Source organism: Acomys minous (assembly GCF_964271855.1).
Source record: "Acomys minous genome assembly, chromosome: 7".
Taxonomy (NCBI): Eukaryota; Metazoa; Chordata; class Mammalia; order Rodentia; family Muridae; genus Acomys; species Acomys minous.
Window position 1 is genome coordinate 33,464,706 of NC_140488.1, and position 25,767 is coordinate 33,490,472.

The 25,767-nt window shown below is 39.1% G+C and overlaps 1 protein-coding gene across 2 annotated transcripts in view; it reads right to left on the reverse strand.

The window, feature by feature from the left end:
• Positions 1-25,767, reverse strand: part of LOC311601371 (uncharacterized protein) — a 128,613-nt gene that overhangs the window by 97,055 nt on the left and 5,791 nt on the right. The window contains exon 1 of one of the 2 annotated variants that reach the window (XM_084788760.1): positions 12,027-12,157. The exons of the other annotated variant lie outside the window; for it this stretch is intronic. The gene's annotated coding sequence lies outside the window, so the exon portion shown is untranslated. Of the gene's footprint in view, positions 1-12,026; positions 12,158-25,767 lie in introns of those variants that run through there. 2 annotated transcript variants of the gene reach the window in all.

Consider the following 25,767-nt stretch of genomic DNA (forward strand, 5'->3'; position numbering starts at 1 on the left):
TCCTTGAGTCTTGCTACCCAGCCAGTTTAGCTGTACTGAGGAGTTCTGAGTTCAGTAATTGAGACTCTTAACTATTCTGTTATTGATTAATTTAGCAAATACTTACTGACATCCAACAATGTGTCTTACATATTACTAAACAGAGATAGACTTGTGACTGAGAAAGACAAAGTTATTCCCCTCATGTAACTTAACATTTTAATGTGGAGAGCACACAAGCAACAACAACAACAAAAATAACATCTAAAAAGACCTTGAAAGGCTAAGGCAGGAGGATCATGGGTTTGAGACCAGCCACGAGTACCTAGAAAGCTAAGGCTAGCATGAACTATATGGACTAGACCTGTCTCAAAAACATACATAGAAAGAAATAGAGTACAGTGAGAGCATATAAAAATAAGCACTGAGCTCAGATTTGAGCATAAGAGTAGATATTTGAGGCATCTAGAAAATGAAACAAAGCTGAGGGAACAACAGGAAGAATGGCATTTTTAAGGCATTGAAATAATTTGCATATGACTCCAACACAGCCTTTTGTGATGGGGTAGAGGGTAGGATAAACAATGAGGAATGGGGAGGAAGTGGTAATACTACAAAAATGTTTACTGTTTCCTCACCCAACTCTGTTTCCATGTGAGCTTTCTGGAAAACAAAGATTGTGGTGATAGCCAGGTTATTAGTCTGGTATTTGTCACATGACTCAAGACAAACCAATCTAACCTCTTTGCCAACCGTCTTAAACTGGAGCTGCCCAAGAGGAACATTGTGCCTCTTGGGTATGAGAATGTAAATGCAGATCTAGCAACAGCCATGCTCAGCACCAGAGTGGGTCCGCCTCTGCTATGAGAATGAAGCAGAACGAAAAGGCAGAGAGAATTATGGAAGAGAAAGTTCTAACAGTTTTTGAACCACTAGCTTTTAGTCTTGAAGGCCAACATAAACATTGCCTGGATTCTTGTCCTTTCAAAGACCTGGTTGTTCAATTCTTTCTCCAAGCCAGTGAGCTACCAAGTAGTTTTTCTACAAAATCTCCTTTAACTTGAGATCATTTTTAATGGGCATCCATTAAGTGCTTCCATGCTTTTGACTCAACATGCTTTTCTCGAAATGAGCATGAAATGGCCATGAATATGTAGTTTATTTCAAACTTGCTGAAGATTGTTTCTCCAATTCTTCACTTCATTTCTTTACATCTTTGCTCCATTTCTCTCTTCTGAAGACTTTGAAATCAGTAACCATAACAGTATCAGATTCCTACAGGGTGGGCCAAGCCACCAAACATTTTCGCCTCTCATTAATTCTCCTGGCAGAAACCGTTGAAGCGTGGAAGCAATTAGCTATATAAGGATGAAAGAAACATCAAGTGGCCCTTTTAATAAATATTTGCAAGAGCTTCCATCTCTTAAATTACCCTAGACACTAGGTTAGTGTACAAGTGTGTAGACAGGGAAAAGGTCACAGTGCAAAAGGCAGGAGAAATCCAGTATGATTCATCTGTTGATTCACTAAACTTACTAAAAACAGAATTCATTCTCTTTCCTACACTAACTTCTAGTCCTGAATCCTTCCCCAATTTTCTTGTCATTCTGCCATTCATCTACCCTTAAAATTGTGGGAATTGACATTAACTTCCTACATTGACATTAACTCCTACAGCCAGAAAAATCTGATTCCTGTTCTTTTGTTTTTCTTTGCTACTTTGGTTTCCATCTTTTCTGTTCCATTATCACTACCTAAACTCATATACAAGATCCATCAATTCTGCCATAACAAATCTCTTTTCGTTTCAAATATTTAGTTGAAAAATATATTAATAGCATATAATGTAATTATTTGATAGGAATGTGAATTATATGATTATCTAAATCATCATTGCTTAAACTATCAGGGACTACATTAGAGTCCCAGCACTTACTCATCTTATGACTAAGTTTGTACCCTTTGATTTAACATCTATCCATCCTACCCACATCTGAGCCCCTGCCACTACTATTCTCTGGATTTTATGGCTACTATTTTTTCAGACTCCACGTGTAATGAAAATTGTATAGTATTTGTCACTCTGTACTTGGCTTTTTTAATTTAGAATAATGTTATCCAGTGTTCTCGTGTCAACAAATGGTATGGTTTCCTTGTTTGGGGAAGGGGATCCGAATAGCAGTGTCTTTTATATAGACACCACATTTCTTTATCCATCCATACATACATCTGTGATGATGCTGTGGAATAATAACTAATGAGAAGATTGCACTAATGAGACCCATGCTGAGAGATAGCCCTTGAGATAAATATCACAAGGGAAGATCTCAGCTCAATGGGAAGTTGTTTCTGTCACCAACATCTCCATGCCATGGCTCTTGTTCTTGCAAATAGTACTATCATCAATTCAGGAGTGAACATGTCCTCTCTGATAAACTTTTTCTTTTGCTCTATGGTTAATGAGACCAAAACCACAACATAGTTCTATTTTCAATTTGGAGGTGGCCTTTATACTGTTTTTCATGGTGGCTGTACTACTTAAAATTACTTACCAACAATGTAACAGAGTTGTCTCATGTCCACATCTCAACTAAGACTTATGTGTTGTTTTCTTACTTATACTTGCCGTCTTAAAACATATAAGGTGGCATCTCATGTGGTTTTGATTTGCAGTTCCCTGGTGGTTAGCGCCACTAATAAACTTTTCATGTATCCATTGGCAATTTGTACGCATGAATCTTATGTAATCTCTCTGCTATTATCTCCTACCACTCCAGCCACACTCCAAGGGGCCAACATTAGGATCCTGGTCTAAGAGCTCTCTCTTTCAAGAAAATGAGAGGCGGGAAGGAAAGAAAACAGACATGAATAAAAGAAGAGACAGAGGCAGAGAAGAGAAAGAGCGGGAAGGGGGGAAAAAAGACAAAGAAGAGGCGTTGGTGCTGAATGGATACCTAAAGAGAAGGTCTGGGGAAAAGTCAATGCTGTAAGGAAGAGATAGGAAAGAGTCTGACAAAGAGTCATACAAAACGGAATTATAAGGAAGCAGAAGCAATGAGGAAAGCAGACTCTAGGAACCATAGGAAAAGTAAACTGAGAAGACAGAAAAAATAAGACAGCACCGAGAAGCAAAATGGTAAGTCATAAAGGGGGCCCTCAAAATCCTGCTGCTAAGGTCCCCGAGGGTGTCGTGGAGTCGACTGCCTTTCCATAAAGTCTCATTACACTCTGCTTTCTGATCTTTGATTCTTGATTACCCTGAAACTTCTTCCTACCTTATCACTTTATTGGGGGAGGTATAAAATAAATTATTATTTTCCTCAAATTACAAAAAATACATTTGGGGTAAAGTTTTCTAACAGTACAAAAATAAATATTTTAGAAAGTATAAAAATCACCATAATCTATTCCTTGGAGATAACTAGTATAAATAAAGGTTTAGTGTGTATCCTTCCAGAAACCTTTCTATGCATACATATGTTATTACCTAAATGTATTCACATCTTATAGAAATATACTGCAACTTACTTATTTCTCTTTAATTCTTTTCTGCTACCCCTTTACTTGAGATAATCTTTTTTAAAAAATCTTTGTTGCTTGCAAAGAAGAGTCTAAGAAAATCAGTTCTAATCTTGTCTGGAATCTGAGATGGTTACTCTATGGCTCTACTATGCTGGTCTAGCTTCAGGATCCTATAATCCCTCAAAAAAAAGCTCAGATTCAGAGATACTGACATTGCTGAGCAATAACTGTCTCCCCAGACATCAGTAAATAACATCTCCGTAGATTCTCTGGGTCTTCTACCTCCGTGCAATCGTCTCTCTTTACCTGAGTACTTTCTAGTCATCCTTTAAGTCCCCATAGCCACTAGAACAGTGGTTCTCAACCTGCAGGTGTCAACCCCTTGGAGGGAGTCACATATCAGATATCCTGCATAGCACATATTTGCATTACAATTCATAACAATAGCAAAATTACAGTTATGAAGTAGCAATAATTTTTATGTTTGGGGGCTGACTACAACATGAGGAGCTGTGTTAAATGGTCACAGCGTTAGAGAGGTTGATCTAGAAAGACTTCCCTTTCCTTGCTGCCCCACATGACTTCTCCCGCCTTCTCTTCCCAACCTCATTACTTAAATCACTTAATCTATCACCTCCTTTTATAATGGCCTATGTTTTTTCTTTGTTTATGCTAGCTTTGACACTCAATACATGAGGAACAGGAACATATTTCATTTAATTTTCAGGTAATTTCCTTGATTCGCGCATCTGGAGGATTAGTATTTGTTGTTGAATGGTATTGACATGGAACACTTGCATGCCAGGGAGCATGTAAAACAAACACTAGGGAGAGGATGTCCTAATAGGACCCATACTGACAGTTTAGCTGTTAAGCTAATATCACAAGAGACGTACTCTCGCCAAGGGGAGCTTGATGCTCTCAAATTCATGGGTCTTTCACAAGACCCACATTTGTTTATTTTGTCTTTTACAAAAAAGACAGAATAGGAAAAGGCTTAAGCCCTGGAATGTCACCTAACTGCTTAATATCATGACATAACTCTCAACCCTCTCTAGAAAAAAAAAAAACCACATATAACTCTACTCCTATACTCATTTCAGAACAGCTTAAGTTAAAAGCTGGAGAAATGTTAATAGTTTTCTCGATCCATCCTGGTAGACTACATTCTTACATGGCCTCCTTGTCCATGGACCTTGTCCAATGACCTTTTCAGGCTATGCTTAATTCACTTTTTAAAAAGACCACCTTTCAATATGGGGTTTTGAATATCAAAGAGATGTCAAACAATCCAGAAAACAAGAACTTTCCTTTAGTTATATTTTGAAGCAGGAAGGAATCTGGCTCTTCCTAGTGTCATTTCCAAAACTGATAAGAGCCCCATACATCAGCAGTGCTATTTTGACACTGCATTATGAGTCATAAAATTTCTATTCAACACCTACTCCCTGAGCCCAGGGTAGTATTTATTCCACGGGTTTGGTAAGAGGTCTCGACTAAGTGCAGGATAAGCTGCTTCTGAAAACCATAGTTAAGAAAAGGGCAAGTTTCTTGTCATCCTCAGAAACTGATATGCAAAAAATAAATCTGACTAAGAACGTGTGGGTGGGAAGGTACATGGTAAAGAGGTTTTAAGAAAAACTTCTCCGGTGTTACCCACTCAGAAGCAATTGCTATGCTGTGCCTTTATTTTTTTTGGTTTCCTGTTTTTTGCTTACAGCAGATAAAAACTTGGTGGCAATGATTTTAATCTTCTTTGTCAGCCTTCCAAGCTCATGGTGGGGAGGGAAGGTTAAGAATCATTCCTGTCTTCAGGCAGGAAACAAAAGTTCAAGAAAATGGGCTCCAGTGGCAGATGAAAAACGCAGGTGACCCCCCCACACACACAGGCTGCTAGGTAGACATCTGGAACACTTCCAGATCTTGGACAGGGAAGGCGTGTTAGTCAGGAATCTAGTCAACTGTCAGGCTTGCTCCCTGACATTATGAATCTGAAAGATGGAGATTTAAGATGTAAACAGAAGTGGGAGAAGGGGAGATTTACCTAGCTAGCCCAGAGTTTGAAATCCCAAGTGTTTGATTATTCTTTCTTGAATTTGTTGTTCTATTCCTACAGGCTTCTCTAAAAGATAAATAGCCACAGGAAGCACAAAATACAGTCTGTAACATCTTAATAAGACCTTAATGTGAATTAACCTGTCAATTTTTATTAAGAGAGGCATACGGGGCTGGAGAGATGGCTCAGCCGTTAAAGGCTAGGCTCACAACCATAAATATAAGAGAGGCATACGTAAGAAAGATTCTTTACCTCCTAAAATGGATTCACAATCATCTCTGTCAGGTTATGAATATCAAAATAGATGTCAGAGACTGACAACCTCACTTCCAGCCTTCTTTTTTAATTTTTTTCAACGTTTAGAATAGCAAAGGTTTATTATTTTTACTATAAAGTGATTTACAAAAGCAAATACCTATTTACTTTTGTTTAAATTGTTCTAATCAAGGGATGTAAAATATATTGAGTCTATATATTTAGAAAGCTATATATGAAGTCCAATTAACAACCCATGTTGTGCAGCCTCCTCTTTCTCTCTGAAATTCATTACCATATTCCTTTACAACCGGTCTCTGAGCCATTTGTCTTTATTTCTGTTTTCTCAGCCTAGAATGCTGAGTCTCTCTGTTCACTGCCTAAGTACTAGCTATTCCCTCAACTAAGAATGGTGTCTCTCCTCACGCTTGTGAAATTCACATATCCCTTTCTCAAAAAGGGCTTGCCTAGCTAGCGCATGTCTGGCCTAGCACATTGCCAATTTGCTTTCTTCATAACACTTGTGAGCACCCGCTTTCATCTGATTATTTTTTGTGTGTTTACTTTTTTAAATGGTTTCCTTCCTCTCTCTCAACCTTTGAGGAGAATTGCATCAGGACACAAACCATATGTGCTTTGTTCACAGATGGGTCTAGAACAGTCTCCAGCTCATAAAAAAAAAAAATCACTTAGTACATAGTTCATGAATAAATGAATGAACAGATGAATGTGTCTGTCCCTCCCTCTCTACCTGCTCTAACCCAAAACTGGACAAGAGCTAAAGACACAGCTCAGTGGTAGAGACCTTGTCTAACATGACCCAGGCCATAGCTTTAATCTCCAGCACCACCTGTTCCACTTCCCTTCGTGTTACTGTGCTAGATCACCCTGACCAAAAGCAGCTTAGGGAAGGAAGGGGTTTCTTTCCACTTGCAATTGCATATCACAGCCTATCAGGAAAAGAAGGCAAGGTAAGAAGTCCAGTCAGAAACTTGAAAACAGGACTGCTTGCTCTTCCATACCAATTACGTCTGACTGAGGAACTCACTTCACAGCCAAAAGAAACCCATGTATATAAGGAACCGTGGGGAATGTTACTTTCTGGCTCTGGCTCACTAGCAGACTCAGGCTTCGCTAGTTGTTTTTTTTTTTTTTCATACAGCCTAGTACCACCTGCCATGAGCTGGCACTGCCCACAGTAGGTTGTGTCCTTCTATATTAACTGAAAATTAAGATAATACCCCATAGGCCAATCTGACCTAGACAATTCTTCTATTGAATTCCTCCTCTCAGATGTCTCTAGACTGTGTCAAATTGGCAGTTAAAGCTAACCAGGACACTAACTAAATAAATACGTGCATTTTTAAAGACTGTATTGCTTAAAAGGCCATCGATAGCAAGACCCACCACAAACTCATTCATTTACAATAGAAGGCGCAGCACCCTGATGACCCTTCACTCCAATATCCTCCCAGCAATGGTGACCTCAGTACAACCTCCAGAGAAGCGCAGCTGCAGTAAGTTCTACTGCCTCTCTACAGCATCCAGTGCAGTGTTCAACAGAAAGAAGAAAGCCATGGCATGGAACCAGAGGCAGAATGGGCCCTGCAGGGAAACCAGCTAGTAACCCCAGTGACCTCATCCACATATAATTAGAGCACACAGACCAAAGCTTGAACAACAGCATAGCTCTTAGTAGACTGACTGCCGAACACTGTCCTGGATCATAGAATGGCCAGAAGCCTTTAAGGAGCTCCTAGGAAGGGATCACACCGTTGTCTCCCAACCTCTCCTTGGAGATGACTGACATGAAACAGTTCCTTATCAGCTCTTGAGTTCCGATAAGCTATGGGGTTTCTGCTATATCCTTTCAGGAAAATAAACCCGTTTTGTGTACGATGTACAACATATAAATTTGAATTTAAATTTACAAAGTATAAATAAAATTTATCAATATAAATGTACATAAACATGTACTCTGCACAGTTTAAGACTGCTAAGCAGCAGCTTAGAATGAACTACTTAGACACATGGCATCCCACAACTCCTATCACGACAATCCAGTCCCTTTTGTTTCCCTGTCATGCCTTTCAGTGTGTGGACAAGGACCACACGGTGCTGGCAAGTCAGGCTCATTCTTCTTTTCACTGTCTGTGTAAGTGATACACTGTCGAAAGCTAGAAATGACTCGCTGGATCTTTACTAGTTGAATCAGTCCGACCTTGGCCTTGTGTTGTATATGTAAGATTGATGGGCCTCAGACAGAAAGAAAGCAACCTCCTCATTTATCCCACAATATGTTGTAAAGAGTTCCCTGCTGGAGAGTTTAAAATACTGAGACATGAGAGCTGAAATGTAGCTCAGGAGAACATTTCCCTAAAATATATATAAAGCCCTGAGTTCCATCCAGAGCACCACAAAAAAACTGTTAGCATATGTATTTAATTCTTCTTTTTAAAAAAATACTGTAACACAGTCCAAATGCTCTGCAGCAACCTAACCTAGCCTTGCTGGCACATGGAAAATTGAAGCCACTGACCATTTGTTGCAGAAGTCCTGTCTCACGTGGTTTCAGCCACTGCCCACATAAAGTCACCAGAGTTCATTTTGGCCACGCTCTTATTTTAGGCAAGTCTCCATTCACCTCGTTCTAATGGGGACATGACCTATTTGCAACAATTTCTAAAAATGATCTGTTAGATGTTCCATCATCTACTGCTATCTTCTATTTACCAGAGCATTCTTCTTTTTAATTTTTTATTAATGCATTCATGTTATATCTCAATGGTTATCCCATCCCTTGTATCCTCCCATTCCTCCCTCCCTCCCATTTTCCCACTATTCCCCTCCCTTATGACTGTGACTGAGGGAGACCTCCTCCCCCTGTATATGCTCATAGGGTATCAAGTCTCTTCTTGGTAGCCTGCTATCCTTCCTCTGAGTGCCACCAGGCCTCCCCCTCCAGGGAACATGGTCAAATATGAGGCACCAGAGTTCATGTGCAAGTCAGACCCCACTCTCCACTCAACTGTGGAGAATATTCTGTCCATTGGCTAGATCTGGGTAGGGTACCAGAGCATTCTTAAGTCCTCTGACTTTTATACTGACCAGGAAAGTCTCTCTGTGGGAGTCAGTAAATTATAGACTGAGGCAGAAAGTCCAGCACTGAGTATCTGCAGAGCGTTTAGTAGATAACAACATATTGCCTGATATCCAAGAACTTATATTACAAGAAGAAAGGCAAATTGAAACACAAAAATAAGCATTCAAATGTAAAATACATGGATCTATATAATAAAAAGTGTACCATGCCAAAGGTTATATAAATGAAAAGAATAGCATGAGTATTTGCATGTCATTATGGCAACCGTGGCATTTTAAGTAAAAAAAACAGGATCACAATTTTAGTAATGCAAGAAGGAAGTATAAATTGAACAATGAAAATAAATAAAAAAGATATCTCAGACTATAAATGATTCTAGGAAGGGGGGGTAGTCCATTTTTTTTCTTTAGAAGTGTTTAAGATGGCCTTTGCATCCATAACACATAGTCAGGATACTGCAAGCAAAAAAAGAAAAGAAAAGAGGGCCTGAAGAGATGGTTCAGAGGTTAAAAGCACCTCTTTCCTAGAGGTCCTGAGTTCAATTCCTAACAACCGCTAGTGGCTCACAACCATCTATAATGAGATCTGATGCCATCTTCTGGAGGGCAGGCGCATATGCAGGCAGGCCATTGTACACCTAAGAAATAAATAAATCTTTTTTAAAAAGAGAAAGAGAAAATAAGAGGTAAGTGGGCCGTTAGAGGTAAGTGACCGGCCCTGGGTTCTGGTACATACCATGTCTCTTGGGCAAGCTCACCAGCGACATGGTGGGGTGCAGGGCAGATAAGAAGCAGCTGATGTTGCAGCTGAGGAAGTGATGGCTGAAGGACCAGGAGCTCAGCCTCGGGAAGTTCGTGTTACCCCTGTGCAAGATGTGGCCCCTGGAATGATTCTGGAATAACTTTTTTCAAGATAGGCCCCGTGGAGGAACGTGGTCTTTAAGGCATGCTGGTCCAGTCTTTTCACTGTTTCTCATGTACTTATATCTCTCTGGTTTACTCACTATTATGTCGAGTATCATATGGCTACAAAACCATATGCCATTGTTGAAAAGAATCCCAGAGTATTCCCAGGTAATACAATTCTGGAGACTGAAGAAGTAATTTCACCAATGAAAGATTTTCCTGATTAGCATCACTGAAGAGCACTTACAAACTTAAAGGACCTTTGTAACAGCACACGCATGGTCCCAAAGTGCTGTATTTATTGAATCTATTTCCTGGAAAAGTAACTAATAAAGCTTATTCCCAGAGTGATGTTATATTGCTTTCAAAAAATAAAGAAAATTCATTAGAACTCATAGTGTAGTTGACAAGAGGGAATGGATACTGAATACATTCACGTGAACAAATGTAAGAATAACCCCATCATTAGAAATACTGAAGAGTTAAAAGAAAAAGAGTGAAAGGTACAGGCACAGGCAGTTCAAATAATAGCAACAATAATATTAACAACAGCGGCTACAGATTGCTTGGATTCCTTAAGGGGCTAATTGCGTAGTTCTCAACCTGTGGGTCGCAACACCTTTGGCAAACCTCTCTCTCCCAAAATATTGGCATTATGATTCATAACAGTAGCAGAATCACAGTTATGAAATAGCAATGAAAACGGTTTTATGGTTGTGGGTCACTACAACATGAGGAACTATATTAGATGCTGTCATAGTACTGGGAAGGTTGAGAATCACATGTTAGTTGCTTTACATACATTACCTCATTCAGTTCTTTCAGTTCTCACAAAACACAGCAGGGTAGGGACTGTAAGGGTTGTACAGCACTGATGGTGACCATAACAGTGATGCCCTGTGTGTTCCAAAATCCTGAGAGTAGATCTTGAGTGTTACTAATACAAAGAAAGAGCAGTATGTGAAGTGATGGATTTAGTAGTCAGCATGATGGAATCACTACCCAGTGTGACCATAGAGAGATATCACACTGTATCCTATAATATGTAATACATAGCTATTATCTGTGAATTAGAAATAAAATACCAAATGGTTTTTAAAAAGAAACAGCCTCAAAGAAATAAAGGAACTTGATCCATATCAGATAGAATGCATATAGCTAAAGTATGTCAAATTTTTAAACCACTACCCTTAATTATGCCTTGCAGGAAAACAGAGGGGAAGACACAAGGAGAGAAAACTGAAGATGCTAGACAGAAAGCTGGTGTGTACGAGCTCAGGGACTTTCAGGGGTTAGGAATGGATATGTGCCCGAGAATAAGTTGAATCAAAATAAGAAAATATTAGCCTTTAGGAGAATGAGGGGCTTTGCTTCCCCAAGACTGCAAACACATCAGAGAAGAGGCCTAGGAGGTTGAGACAGAGTGAAAAGATAGCAGACACACACCAGATCCAAGAGGACCTTGAAACGGGTGCCAAGTCTGCCTCCAAGAGCAAGCTGCTTGTGTTTGATGACTCATTCCCCAGAATAAAGCCAGCTCTTGGCCAGCAGCCAGTGAGGATGCTGCAGCAGGGCACTACTCCACACTGGTAAGTGCTATCACATCCGGACTACCTCCACCAGTCTCCAGGAAGCATGACCAAAGTCTAAAGCCACTGTGACTGTTTGTCATTAAACCATTTAGTCCATCTGGGCAAGGGCAAAAGGGATGAGAGAAAACCATCAAATGCCCTCCAAATGCATCTGAGCTGGGTCTCTAGGAAGGGAACTAAGGATGCCCTGAATGTCAATACTGTCAACATGATATGAACTAGAGTCACCTAGGAAACAAGCCTCCTGGCCTGCCTGGGAGGATAGGCTTGATTAAATTAACTAAGGAGCCACGCTCAAAGAGTGGATGGCACATTCCCTTGTTGGGTACTTGGACTGCCAAAAAAGGAAGAGGCTAGCTGACACAAGCTCCATCACTCTTTGCTTCCTCACTGAGGACACAATGTGATAAGCTGCCTTAAATTCCTAATGCCACGACTTTCCACCCATGATAAACTGTACCCCAGAACTGGAACCCAAAACAAACTCTCCCTTTAAGTTGCTTTTGTCAGTTGTTTTTTCATATGAACAATGTCAATGACTAATGCACACACACACACACACACACACACACACACACACACACACACACACACACATATCCTGATTATCTAACCTTAAAAACTGTCCAAGAGTGGCACCCCAGCAAGTTTCATCCCAAAAGCCTGAGGTGGTAGTTAGCTTTCTCAGAGAGCCAAGCTGATCTTGTCCACAGCTGTAGTCTGAATGTGCCACAGACTTCCTCCCTGGTCCAGGATGATGATAAGAAATGAACATAACAGAAAACACATCTTCCCCGGGAAAGGGTGAGCTGCTTTGAGTCCACACATACAGATGGAAGCCAGTCGCATTGCTTCTGGAAGTCTCTTAGTGAACGTGCAAAATGAAAAGAGTTGCTTGACACAGCCACAGTGTGAACATTTTCTTTTTAAAATGACACACCAAGTACCTGCCATATTTAGAAAATAATAATTTCATCTAAAAATCTTAGTGTCACTCCGTAAGGGAAAAAAAAAAGCCCCTTTTCCTAGAACTCATGGAATCTGGACCTAAAATGGCAGTATCCCTTTGTTAGACTTGATTAATGCTACACAAAGTGTAGGATGGGAAGGCTGGTCTGGAAAAAGAGAAGCATCTTTATGAAGAACAAGAATATGGCCTTCAGGGAGCTAAGCAAATGTTTAATTTTGCGATTTAAACTCCTCAGCAGACTGCAGATCTATAAAGGGAATCACTGAAAGTGAAGATAACGGTGACTTACCCAGAGCATCAGGCTGTTTTTTTTTTTTTACAAGAGGGGGTAAGAAGTGAGAAAGCAAAATCTTAGCTTCGCTCACACAAACTCTCCCTCCTTTGCAGAGGAACTCGCAAGCTGAAATGGAGCCAGATGCTAAGGCAGAGCCTCTGTGAGCAGCTCTGGGCTTGTCAAATACTGACATCTACTGGTCCATTTGGAAATGTAGCATCATTCTGAAAGTAATCCATTTGCACTATCAGACATATACTTTGCTGTACTTTTCTTCTTTGACCTTTTGGAAAATACCAACCCAATGCTACGTTTTATTTTTGCAAAGTGTATAGTTGTTTAATTTATACTTTTTTTGAAGTTGTAAGCTTATTAAATAGGATGGGAAACATAATATCTCTAATCAAAATTTGTTGCCTTAGTTCCATAAGGCAATAATCAATCTCCAAATCATGACCAGTTACCTTATCTCATTGTATATTCAACATCCCTTGGAGACAAAAAGGTCAGAACTATTCTATCTTATAAGGGAAAAAACACAAAGGTCCAGAAAATCTAGTTCATAAATCCAAGGTCGTAAAGCAAGTGAGAGGTGATGCTGATAAAAGAACCACGGTTTTCCAATTTACTGGCTAGGACTTTTATCATTAAGGTACATTTTCCTTTGTGGAAAGAAATAATTTACTCTCAGCTGGTGAGTGCAGAGGAAAAGGCAAATGGGGACACATAAACACACAGCCCCTTTCTTTTGCTCTGTACCGTTAAAGCTCTGACATTAACTAATGAGCAGAGGGAGAAAGCCGCTGTGGGTGATAGCGGCACTCCATTTTAGTACATCAAGAAAGACTCGGCTAAAGCTAATGAACCCACTGGGCATTATTAACCTTTCCCTCTAGCATACCAGAATCAGCCACCACAATGAAGTAGAGGTTGATCTTTTAAGACACACTGACGCGTCATTCAGAGAGACTGAGGACCAAGTACCTGATGTCCAGAATTATCTGCCTTGTTTCCTCTAACCACAGCAGAGTTGAATGCTGAGGATGCGAACAAGGCTTCTATTTGTCATCAAAATCAGGGGTACATAGGACAACTTGGGTAAAGGAAGGCACACTGAGGATAGAATGAATGTCAACTCACTCAATTTCTGTATTTTGTGTGAAATTTACCAAAGGTGACAGAATTTTACATTAGAACCTTTCTTTCTGCTAGATTTGACTGGGAATATATTTTTAAAATTATGAGACTATGGAAACTGGGGGGGACATGAGTGCTCCATAGATGACCACTGGAATGAAAATGTCATCATGAGACTCCCACATGGGGCATGAGGCATCTGTCTTAGAAAACTATGCCCAACCATGAACTGCCACCTCTTTGCTAGGAGAGGAGGGAGAATTCAAGCAGTTTGCAGATCAAGGTGGTGAGACATTAGGGGAAACCTGTCAGGCAGGTAGTAGGGGAGTGCAAATCACCTCTCAGGATTTCTGCTCCCAGAAAGCCAAGGTGCTTTCTTTTGGTATATACTCAAAAGGCTCCAAGTCAGCTTACTATAGAGCACAGCCATGTTTATGGCTGTACTACTCACAATGGCTAAGTTACAGAATTAGGCAACCTTGTCCTTGACAGAGTAATTAATAAATAAAATACAATATCAAGTGTATAGTAAAATTATTTACCCATAAAGAAGAATAAAATTGTGTCATTTACAAGAGAGTAGATTAAACTAGAGATATTCATCTTAAGTAAGATAAGTCAGACTTAGACAAATATCTCATGCTTTCTGTCATATGTGGAATCTAGGACGATAAAAGTAATGAGAGCAAAAAGGACTCAAAGTACATTATATATGGGTATAGAAATGTTGAAATTAAGCTCAATGCTTTGTATATTAACATAAACTAATAAAACAAACCAAATTAAAATGTCAGATTACATTTTTCAAGATCACTACAGGACAGGGTTATGGAAGTTCTTATAATCAAAAAAATTACAAATGTTTAGGGTGATAGAAATGCTAGTTACCCTGATTGGATCATCACACAATGACTACATGTATCAAAAACATCAGTGCATCACATTATACCCCATTAGTGTGCTCAATTATAAGTTGTTGAATAAAACTAAAAATAAACTATGAAAGAAGAAACTCAAAGTATAAAATTCTACCACTAATGCTCCTTTTAATTGACAAAGGAAAGTTGATACAGACTGACATGCTAATGCATCTCTCTACTTCTGCAATATTGTCCTAAGTCAGAGACAAGCTAGGACTCTGAGTCCCTTCAGCATGTTTCTCTTAACAACAGTAATAACAATTTAAGGTTCAAGGGGCAGAAAGATTGTAACAACCAGAGGTCCAGGACATCTATCTGTTGCTAAATTGTGTTCTCTGGGCATGACATGGAAAAATGGACAGATGAAATCACAACAAGATGGTTGCCTGAACAAGATTAGCATTATGACAACACCAGTTGGCATGCCAACATGGACAGAGAAAATTCCAAATAACCCCACCCATGAATGACAGGTGACAGGTGCTCAATGGCTGCTGAAAGAGGGAGGAACAGTCTCCTCCAGAGACAAGCTCCTGCACAGGGTGTCCAGGCTCAAGTGATTACCCCTGGACACATGCACACATGAGGATTGCTAAACCAAGTCAGTAGGCTGCATATGTGTGTGTGTGTGTGTGTGTGTGTGTGTGTGTGTGTGTGTGTTCATAGACTCATAGACACATCTGTATATACACGGAACAATATTAATTTCAGTGTGTGACTTAGGAAGTTGGGACATGGAAGGATTTTGAGATAGGAAGAGAGGGGTGATTGGGTGATATAGATATGCTACTCATGTCTAAAGTTCTCACAAATTAATATATGAGTATGTATAAAGTGCAGAAGCACTTGAAGACAACACTAAGTGTTAACCTTTGTCCCATATACACATGCACACATGCATGCACACGCAAACACACACACACACCAAGAAAGCTCTATATACAACCCATTGAGAGGTCCTACAGTGAAGAAATGGTTACCTTGCAAAATTCAGTGACTTCCAAACTTACTTGATCAGGAACTCTGCTTTTTATAACATGGGTAACTTCTCTGAAACAAAGAATGGTCTTAGAAACACATTTGCAAAACCTAGTTTTGTCTAAGACCACTATGTTGCCCAGCCTCTAAGCTACTGGGAGACAAAGATGGAGAGTGTCTTAGAATACTACTTACACATAGTATAAGGGTTACATGTGTACCTTGTTGTGGCCATTGGTGGTGGGAGTATCATTCTTGACACACATACTGCATATTTGGCTAACCATGAAGACCCAGAAAGATAATTACGTCATCATGATGAAGAATGAAAACAAGCCTTTTTTCTTATAATAGACTGCTATGATTTGTATCATTGACTTCAAAGGTATCCTGCTACCATTTCATCCCACACAAAGGCAAGCCTATAAGAGAAAAGCCCAGCAAGTTATCAAATGGTCATCAATCCCTAGCATATGTTAAGACCAGTCAACTTTTCCACCCTGAACCCCATACCCTAGAAAACCTAAAGTATTTATCATCTTCATCAAATGCATCCTGGCTGTTTTGGACTTATTCTCTAAACAGTCAGTTGGAACTTTGGTATCAAAGTCAGTAACATATCTTCTGATCTCTGTACTTCTAGAAATGCTAATTGCTGTTAGGGAAAACTTAATTTTCATGTTCTGTTAAAACTGGAAATAGAGACTTAAAAGAAGGCAGGATTCTGCCTCTAATAATTAGCACCTCTCATAATGAGATAAGGAGCTGGAAGAACCTCAGACTACAGGGTAAACTGTGATAAACATGGCTGTTTGTCAGGATGCCAACATAGTCTGTACCAGGCTACAAGAAAAAGCAGCACTTCTGTGCTTTTCATCCAGAGCTATCATTACAGAATCTCTAGGGCTTCCCTTTATTTCTCATAATCCCATGGCCTTTCTCAAGTCTATTCATAAAGAAGCCTCCTCTGCTTTGTAGATCTCACAGGCCTCTGCTATCTGTAGAAACCACATTGCAGGCACCCACCTCATCACTGTTGTCAGTGTTCCCCGTGGTAAATGAAGGCACTCATGTTTATATTGAGTGCATACTTCCTCCTCCCCAGCCTCCAGAACCACATCAAGCCATTGGTGCTGGCTGGTGCTCTTCATGAGCTTAAATGGCACCAGGTGCTAAAGCTGTACCAGTTCCTGGGGCTGAGTAGCATCTGTAGCTCTGTGCATCACACTTGGCACTGATGGTGTGCTATAGCCTCCCAAGTGCTGAAGCTGATTTATGCTCTTTGGAAACCTCATGTACCAAAATTGCCTTAGCTCTGACCTAATTCTCAATTAGTTAGCCTTACACAGGGCTGCCTTATCTTCTCTATAATGCCTAATTGGGAGATTTGTAGAAAGTATTGTTTTATAATATTATGTAATTTTATGACATTACTTTTAGTATCTTTCCTATCTGATACTGATACCTAAATAACCAGGAAAGTAGACCAATGGTAAGTCTAAATGGTGGATATGACTATGGTCATATTTGTCCAAATTCTATAATACGTATCCTCCATTTTTGAGTATATTTGTGTACATGGATCTTTCTCAAGAGACTCAAGAAATGAGGAACTAGGATAGAGAATCATGACCAGAATTTCCAAAACTACCTACACTGTAGTGGAGGGTCCAGATTGGGCTCTTACTAGTATCTCTTGCTATTCAAAGAACCTCAGTCATGCAAGCTACACAGAATTCAAATTCAAATTCCAGTCTGACCATTTATCAGACATGTGAGTCCTGGGCAAGCCATTTAACCTCCATCTACTGAGATAACAACAATGTCATTGCCTGCTCTTAGGTTTGTCCATTAAAGAAATATGTATTGAACCCCCTTCCAAAAGATAGACACAAGGCTACATCTGTTGAAGAGACAAAGAAAGGTTAAGAAATTTTACTTGCTAACAGCATACAAACAGCAGTGCTTTTAAGAAAATATTAGAGAAACCAATTGTCATGTTTCTCTATGTTACCTTACACCTCATAATAACCCTAAAAGATGATCATGATAAAAATCATCTCTCAAATGAGGGGGAAACACATATTTAAATCAAATATCTAGGAAATTATGGATTTAGAATTGAAATACAAATGTGTCTGATGCCAGAATCAACGATTTTTGCACCAGACCATACGCCCTCATGTATATAAATGGTTATAATGTAAGTTAGAAAATTGTTCATTTTTATAAGACTTAGATGAAGAGCCATGAAATCAAATGAAGTGCATGTAAAATGTTTTATAAACAATCAAGCTGATGAAATTGTAAGGTACTTCTAATATTGTCATCAGGGTAAGTGGTCTATAAAATATGCTGTTTGTAAAATTCTATCTGTAAATAGAAGCTAACCAAGCCTGGATGGAGGAATAATAATAATAATAATAATAATAATAATAATAATAATAATAATAATAATAATAATAATAATAATATCATCTACTTTTGACTTCAATAGATCATTAAAAAGCAACCAGTGCCTCAAATCCAAGCAGTATTCTTTTTTTTCAGATTGATGAAAGTTTATTTGAACACTGAACAAAAACTGCACAAAACTGAACATGAACTAGACACAAACTGACCGGTCAGGACTATAATCTGGGCTCAGGAGCCAGACTATGACATCAGTCTGTGTCTTTTTTTATTATTTTATTAATTTACTCAGATTACAACTCAATTGTTATCCCAATCCCATCACTTGGGTCCTCCCGTTCCTCCCTCCCTCCCGCTTTCACCTTATTCCCCTCCCCTAGGTCTAAGACTGAGGGGGAACTCCTCCCCCAAGCAGTATTCCAAATAGCCCAGCATCTGGTTATGAGTAGGTAACTTGTGTAAAAAGAGAATCAATGTTCTACCTGAGCAGAAGGAAAATGAGTTCAACAGATTGCAGCATGCTAGATGAACCTCGTAACAGGACATGTTGGAATGCGTTAGTAGGATCGCGTGAAGGGGGTAGGGAGACAATTCAGTAAGCGGGTAAAATGCCAATTTACAAACCTGAGAACCTGAGTTTACATCTTCTGCACTGGGAGATGATATACTCAACCTATAGTATATATGATCATGAAAATGATATCATATGACCCAGTATAATACAGCTTTTAAATATAAAAAAGACAGGTATAAGATAGCCGAAGTACCGATAGTAAACAATGACATTCCTGTGTGTTTGGGAGGCTTTGTTTGTCTTAATAATTAAAGGATTGTATCCTTTGATGACAGTTTAATTTCCTTACATTTATTTTATACAGTAAGGTTTTAATCAGTGGCCATAATTATTTTGCAGATTCTCTAGAACTGTACTTACAGACAGTTGGGAGCTGCCATGTGGGTGAGGGGGATTGAATCTGGGTCCTCTGGAAGAGCAGCCAGTGCTCTTAACCACAGAGGCATCTCTCCAGCCCTGTGCTTTCGTTTTTTCAACACCTTATTTTTGACTAAGCAGAGATTTTCCCCTCTTTACCACACACACCTCTAATCCTTGCCATAAACTCTATCTCTCCCAAATCTGGTAATAGTAGTTGTTTAGAATTTTTTAAGAGTAAATTCATTATTTGTTTAATACATATGAGTGTTTGCCTCCATGTGTGTCTGTGTAGCACCTGAATGCTAAGTGCCTGTAGGGGCCAGAAAAGGCCATAAAATCCCTTATAACTGGAGTTACAGATAACTATGAGCCACCGTTTGGGTACTGGAAACTGAACCTGAGTTCTCCGCCAGAATAGAAAGTGATCTTAACTGCTGATCCATCTCTTTAGCCCCAGTTGTCTAGAATTTTAACTTTATGTTTTTGTTTGTTTGTTTTGGGGGGTTTGAAGACATGGTTTCTCTGTGTAGCCTTGGCTATTCTGGACTCACTTTATAGACCAAGCTGCCTCTGCCTCCCTGAGTGCTGAGATTACAGGTGTGCACCACCACTCCTGGCCAACTAACACCAATTATTTATAACTAGTAGGAAAATCATCTCCTTTGTTCCTCAATAACTAGGTAATATGGTGTTTTCTGGTGGTCTTTAGGGGCTAAATCCAATTTTAAGTAAATACCAGTCAGGATTTCTTTTCTACACCATGGTTGCCTAGACCAGTAATCTTTGTCAGTATCAAGAAAGCTAGGTTTTCAGCATGACTGCAAATTTGTACAGGCTAAGAGTTCTTCAGAATAGAAGGCAACATGAAGAATAAATGGGAGTGATGTAGGAATCAAATTCATTCCATTACAAATGTATTTCTTAAATCAAACAAGACAGAGAAGTTGTGGGCATCTGTGTGATCACCCCAAGCATCCAATGCACATACAAGAAAAATGGAGCCCTTGAGGTACTAAGTGGGACACATTTTAGGAGGCAGAAGAGAGCCGTGCATTCCGGGAGCAATGCCGTACAGCATACACCCAAGTGAGCATGAACCCTTCCGTGCAGACACTGCCAGATGGACTCACTTCCGATGCAGATTAACGGTTTGACGCTCCAGAATGAATTCTGTACTGCGTCAGGTTTTTCATGGGCATATAAAAATCCTAGCCATCCTGTCCTCATCTGCGGTTTGGCTGGTAGGCTTTTTTGGATCTCAGAGTATGTTATTTGCCAAGGCAGAATTTCTGAGTCTGACTGGGAACATCAGCATGCATGATATATGCTTCCGCCTGTATTTTAAGGGTGTATATTTTAAAGGTGAACATATATGTGACAGTATATGCTCATACTATTTTTGGAAGGATGTGTGAAAAATAGTAGCTACTCTCCAAGGAAAGTAGCTAGAGTACTGGGAAACTATGGAGCTGGAATAGATGGGAGAGGGAGACTCATTATTTTTTTTAATTCTGCAACCTCAGGTATAATTTTGGAGCACTAGGTTTGTGTAACACGTTTTTACTTAAAATAATTATTAACTATTCAACAAACAAATATAGGGATCTTTCATGTGATTTTTCAAAATAAAGTACTCTGGCTGTCCTGGACTGTTTTATAGATCAGACCGGCCTTGAACTCACAGAGATCCGCCTGCCTCTGCCTCCCGAGTGCTGGGATTAAAGGTGTGCACCACCACTGCCCGGCTCAAATACAGGGTTCCTCACCATGTATATGCACCACAGTTTCTTACAGTTTTTGTCAAAATACACATGGAGGCAATTGAAATTAATAGTTGTGGCTCTGGAGTCAGATTCTACAGGTTTGGGAATTTCTATGTAAAATAAGTTTTTGAGCTTTCTAAGCCTCAGTCACCTCTGAAAATGATGGGACTATACTGAAGCCTGCATAGGTAGGTTTTTGAATGAAAAAGGAAGCCTTTTCAGGGACTAGTACTTGCTGGGATTTGAGTCAACTAGTGACATACAGGAAAAGATAAGTTGATCCACTGTCTCACATTTCTATATGGGAATAAGAGCAAAGATTGCATATGGTCTGAAATTAAGGGCATTAAATGTTATTTGTTTCCCTGAATCCTCACCACAGCAGTCTCTATAACCCCTGTTTTGTCTCAAAAATGGCCCTTTTTTATAACTCAAAGAGGAAAAGTTGCGTGTTAGGCCTTACTAGATATTTGGTGGTATGACCTGCTGTGGAATACTATTTTGCCTTTCATTGTTGGAAATCAAAAGGAGTGTTTACCTTTCTGATATAATCGTAGGATAGGTCAATGGAATGTGCTAAGACTTGAGCAGGCCTCAAGTCATACAGGTGGCCAGCAGAGTCCTAGGTAGTGAATTGACATTTCTCCTCATCCCTTTAATTTATTCGCCAAATACAGAACACTAAAAGTAATCTATGTGCCTCACCATTCTACATGTCTTTCACTCCCTTTATCAATGTATAGCATATCTAAATACTTTCCTCTTTGCATGAAGAGGAGAAAAAAAGTTAAGAGGAAGCATTAATTGGTTGTTTCCAGAATAAAACACAATAGACTCTGCTATCAATAAAAGGCAATCTCATTAAGGAAATTCTTTTCCAACTTGGTCCAAGAAGATACATATAATAATAATAATAATAATAATAATAATAATAATAATAATAATAATAATAATGCCAGACACTGTAGCACATGCCTGTAATCCCAGCACTCAAGAAGGCAGAGACAGGCAGACCTCAGTGAGTTCAAGGCCAGCCTGGTCTACATAGCAAGTCCAGGACAGCCAAGGCTAACACAGAGAAACCCTGTCTCGAAAAACCAAAGAAAAAGTGTTAAAAAAAATAAATCACTGCTCAGAGAGAGATGCTGAAGCAGGATGGTCTCCACAAAGTTGAGGCCAGTCTGGTCTGTCTCAAAAGATAGACAACACAGAAAAAAAGAGAAAGAAGAAAGAAAGGAAGGAAGGAAGGAAGGAAGGAAGGAAGAAAGAAAGAACCAATGTAGATGCCCATCAACAGATGAATAAACAAATGTAGCATGGATACTCAAAGATGATTCATTCAACTGTAAAAAAAAAAAACAATAAAGTTATGACATTGCAGAAAAGTAGGTGGAACTGCAAAATACTATATAAAGTAGGACTGAGAAAGACAAATGTTGTATATTTGCTCTTACATAGAGAGTCTAGATTTAAATATATATGCGACTTGACTGAGAAGATAGGACGACATCAACAGGGAAGGAGAGAATCAAGGGGATGGTAATGGAATATTTGTCATGAAAACAGTGTGGGCAGACTGTCTGAGCATAGGGAAGCAGAAAGAGCCAGAGGAACAGGGGGACAGTGAAGGCTCAATGAGAACTAAATACAATGATATAGATTTGTTTTTTAAAATGTCATAATAAAATGTATTTCTGTATGCAAACTAAAAATTATTTGTTAAAAGAAATACCTGTCGGCATGTCCCATGAAAGTCTTCACTTACCAGGAAAATGGGACAGGGGGGAGGACATCCTAATGGGACTCTCGGTGAGAGAAGCATGGGAGAATAGCAAAGTAGAAGGATCCAGAAGGTCCTAGAAACCTACAAGAAGAGCATTATGATGGGCAGATCTGGGCCCAGGGGTCCCGCTCAAACTATGGCACCAGCCAAAGATTATACATACAGTAAACACCGAACCCCTACCCAGATCTAGCCAATGGACAGGACATTCTCCACAGTTGAGTGGAGAGTGGGGTATGACTTTCACACGTACTCTGGTGCCTCATATTTTACCACATCCCCTGGATGTGCAGGACTGCTGGCACTCAGAGGAAGGATAGCAGGTTACCAAGAAGAGACTTGGTAACCTATGAGCAATATACAGGGGGAGGAAGTCCCCCTCAGTCACAGTCATAGGGGAGGGGAGTAAGGGGAAAATGGGAGGGAGGGAGGAGTGGGAGGATACAAGGGATGGGATAACCATTTAGATGTAATGTGAATAAATTAATAAAATTTTTTTTAAAAAAGAAAAAAACAAATACCTGTCAAAATACACCTTAACTCCCAAAAGTGCAAACCTTTCAAACAACCATAATCAAATTGCTATGAGAAGCCTTTGTCAGGACATGCTGCTGTTTTGGGAGGAGAATACAGAAGCCTAAAAATCTGTCCTCCTGGAGCTCATAACTGTGCTCCTAGGGAGGAAGCACAGTTGTGTCCTCTCTGAAACAAACAAGACAATGACAGAGCTCAGCATGGCAGAAATACCTCTCTCTCAAACTATTACCATCTATCCTCAGGTGGCTACACTACCAGAGGTGGAAAGGGAGGTAGGAAATGAAAAACATATGAAAGAGCCAACTTCTTCAATAGTCAGACACTGGAGAATTTATGACCTACTACAGCCAGATGCTTAAGTACTATCCCCATCTCAGTCTGTCACTTTGCAACTTTTTCCCCTCACCTGTTTGGTATGTATTGAAACACACAAGGACATATATGTCCTAAACATACATATACAGGTGTAGACACACCATCTCTACCATTCATTCTGTCAATATGACTTCAATAAAGCTAGTGCAACGAAAAAAGAATACAAATATGGGCTTACATTTGAGTAGTGAATCAGTTGTGTTTATCTATAAAATCCCACTATGCCTGCACACATATATACACACCCTCCTATAAGCACACTTCACCTCTAACCTATATATGCTCCTGAAAATTCAGTAAACATCAAAATGAGTACCAAAATTACATGAAAGCCAATTTAACTCAAATTCAGATGACTTAAACTAAATTATTTCCATATATAAGCGCACTTACTAGAATACTTTTGATAGTGAGCACAAAAAATGCTATCATTAGTCACTAACCTAATGGGGATGATAATGTATATGATTTAAAGAGCTCGACTGCAAACTTTCATTATAGCATGATTAATTCTTCCATAGTGTGAACATCTATACAGATGGATTATAATATATTTGGCACTAATGTTTCTTACATTAGCACAAACCTTTTTATATAAGATTGAGATTGTACTTCATTTCTACTATATCCAGATTAGATTATAAATTCTTAAAGGTGTGTGGTATTGCAAGTCAGAGCACTGAATGACGAAGGGTTATAATTCATCTGTACAAAATGGCTGCTTCTCATTGTTCTGATTCCCTCGCATATTTTAAAAAGTAGTTATAATATCATCTTGTCTATTTAATATGGTTAATGAAAGAGATAAAAAATGAAATCAATTATGTGAAGATAAAGTTCTACAAAGCATAAGGCATTACAATAGGGAGAACTCTATGATGGTCTCCAGCCCCTGACTGGGAATTTTAAATTGGTCAGCTGAAAAGGGGTGTGTGGACACTAGTGCCTTTAGCCTTGGTTGGCAAAAATACTCCATTTGTATTAGCTTTGTATTGCTGAATAACCAAATTACTGCAAACTTAGCAATGTAAAACACCATATATTTCTAAGAACCCTGAACTTATACATGTTTTATGATGTGAAGTTTGTTGTAATTTGGTTATTCAGTACTTCTCAATTGTTTGCAAACCATAGATATAAATATGCTGAATTAGAGTTTAAAGGTCTGGGATAGAATCCTGTGCTTGTTATGTGCTTTACCACTGGATACATCATTTCTTCTCTCTTATCCTTGATTCTGCTCATTTGTAGGACAAGGATAATAATCCTTATTTCCCAGGTTGGCTGTGGGGATTGAGGCGACATGAAAACATGTTAGCCTGGCAACATTTAATAAATGTGTGTGTTCATTTATTTTACTCACTTTGCACAAGTTATTATGCTATGTACTTGGTACAATGTCAATTTTAAAATGTTCCATACATCTCCAGGAGTTCAGAATAGTATAACAAAGATGAATGAGTAAATCAGCAATTTCTATACAAAATTGTAGTCAGTGTGGTAGAAAGCCACAGATTCTGGAAACAAAGAAGAGGACAATTTGATCAAATTGGGCTTTAAGAAATATTTCTCAGTCCAATGCAATAGTGATGCTTCACTTTCAATTTAAAGTGCTGGTTCTCAAACAAGAGAGTATATATAGATATATGGATATATATATATCCATTGCTGGACTGGCGCTATGGCTCAGAAATTAAGAGCCAATTAAGAGGACCCAATTTGGTTCTGAGTATCCCCACTGGGTGGCTCACAACTACCTATGATTCCACTTCCAAGGAATACAACACTTTCTTCTGGATTCTGTGGGCATCTATACTCACATGTGCACATACAGACAGAGACATACACATACATGTAATTTAAAAATAAAGCTTAACAAGGGATGGAATAACCATTGAGATGTAACAAGAATAAATTAATAAAAAATAAAATAAAATAAAAATAAAGCTTAAAAATAAATAAGTAAATAAATAAAATTCCAATAGCTCTATACTCCACCAAGAGATTAGGATTTAAGCAGGGCATGGTGACTTACTCCTTTAAACCCAGCACTCTGGGAGGCAGAGGCAAGTGGATCTTTGTGAGTTCAAGGCCAGCCTGGTCTACAAAGAGAGTCCAGGACAGCCAGGACTTTGTGTAACAGAGAAACCCTGTCTCAAAAAACTCAAGAGGAGGGATTAGGATTTAATTCACTGCATTATGGCTTGGTTAAGGAACATCCTCTGGGAAAAAAACAATATGTGAAAAAAATCCCAAGGTATTGTACAGGCAA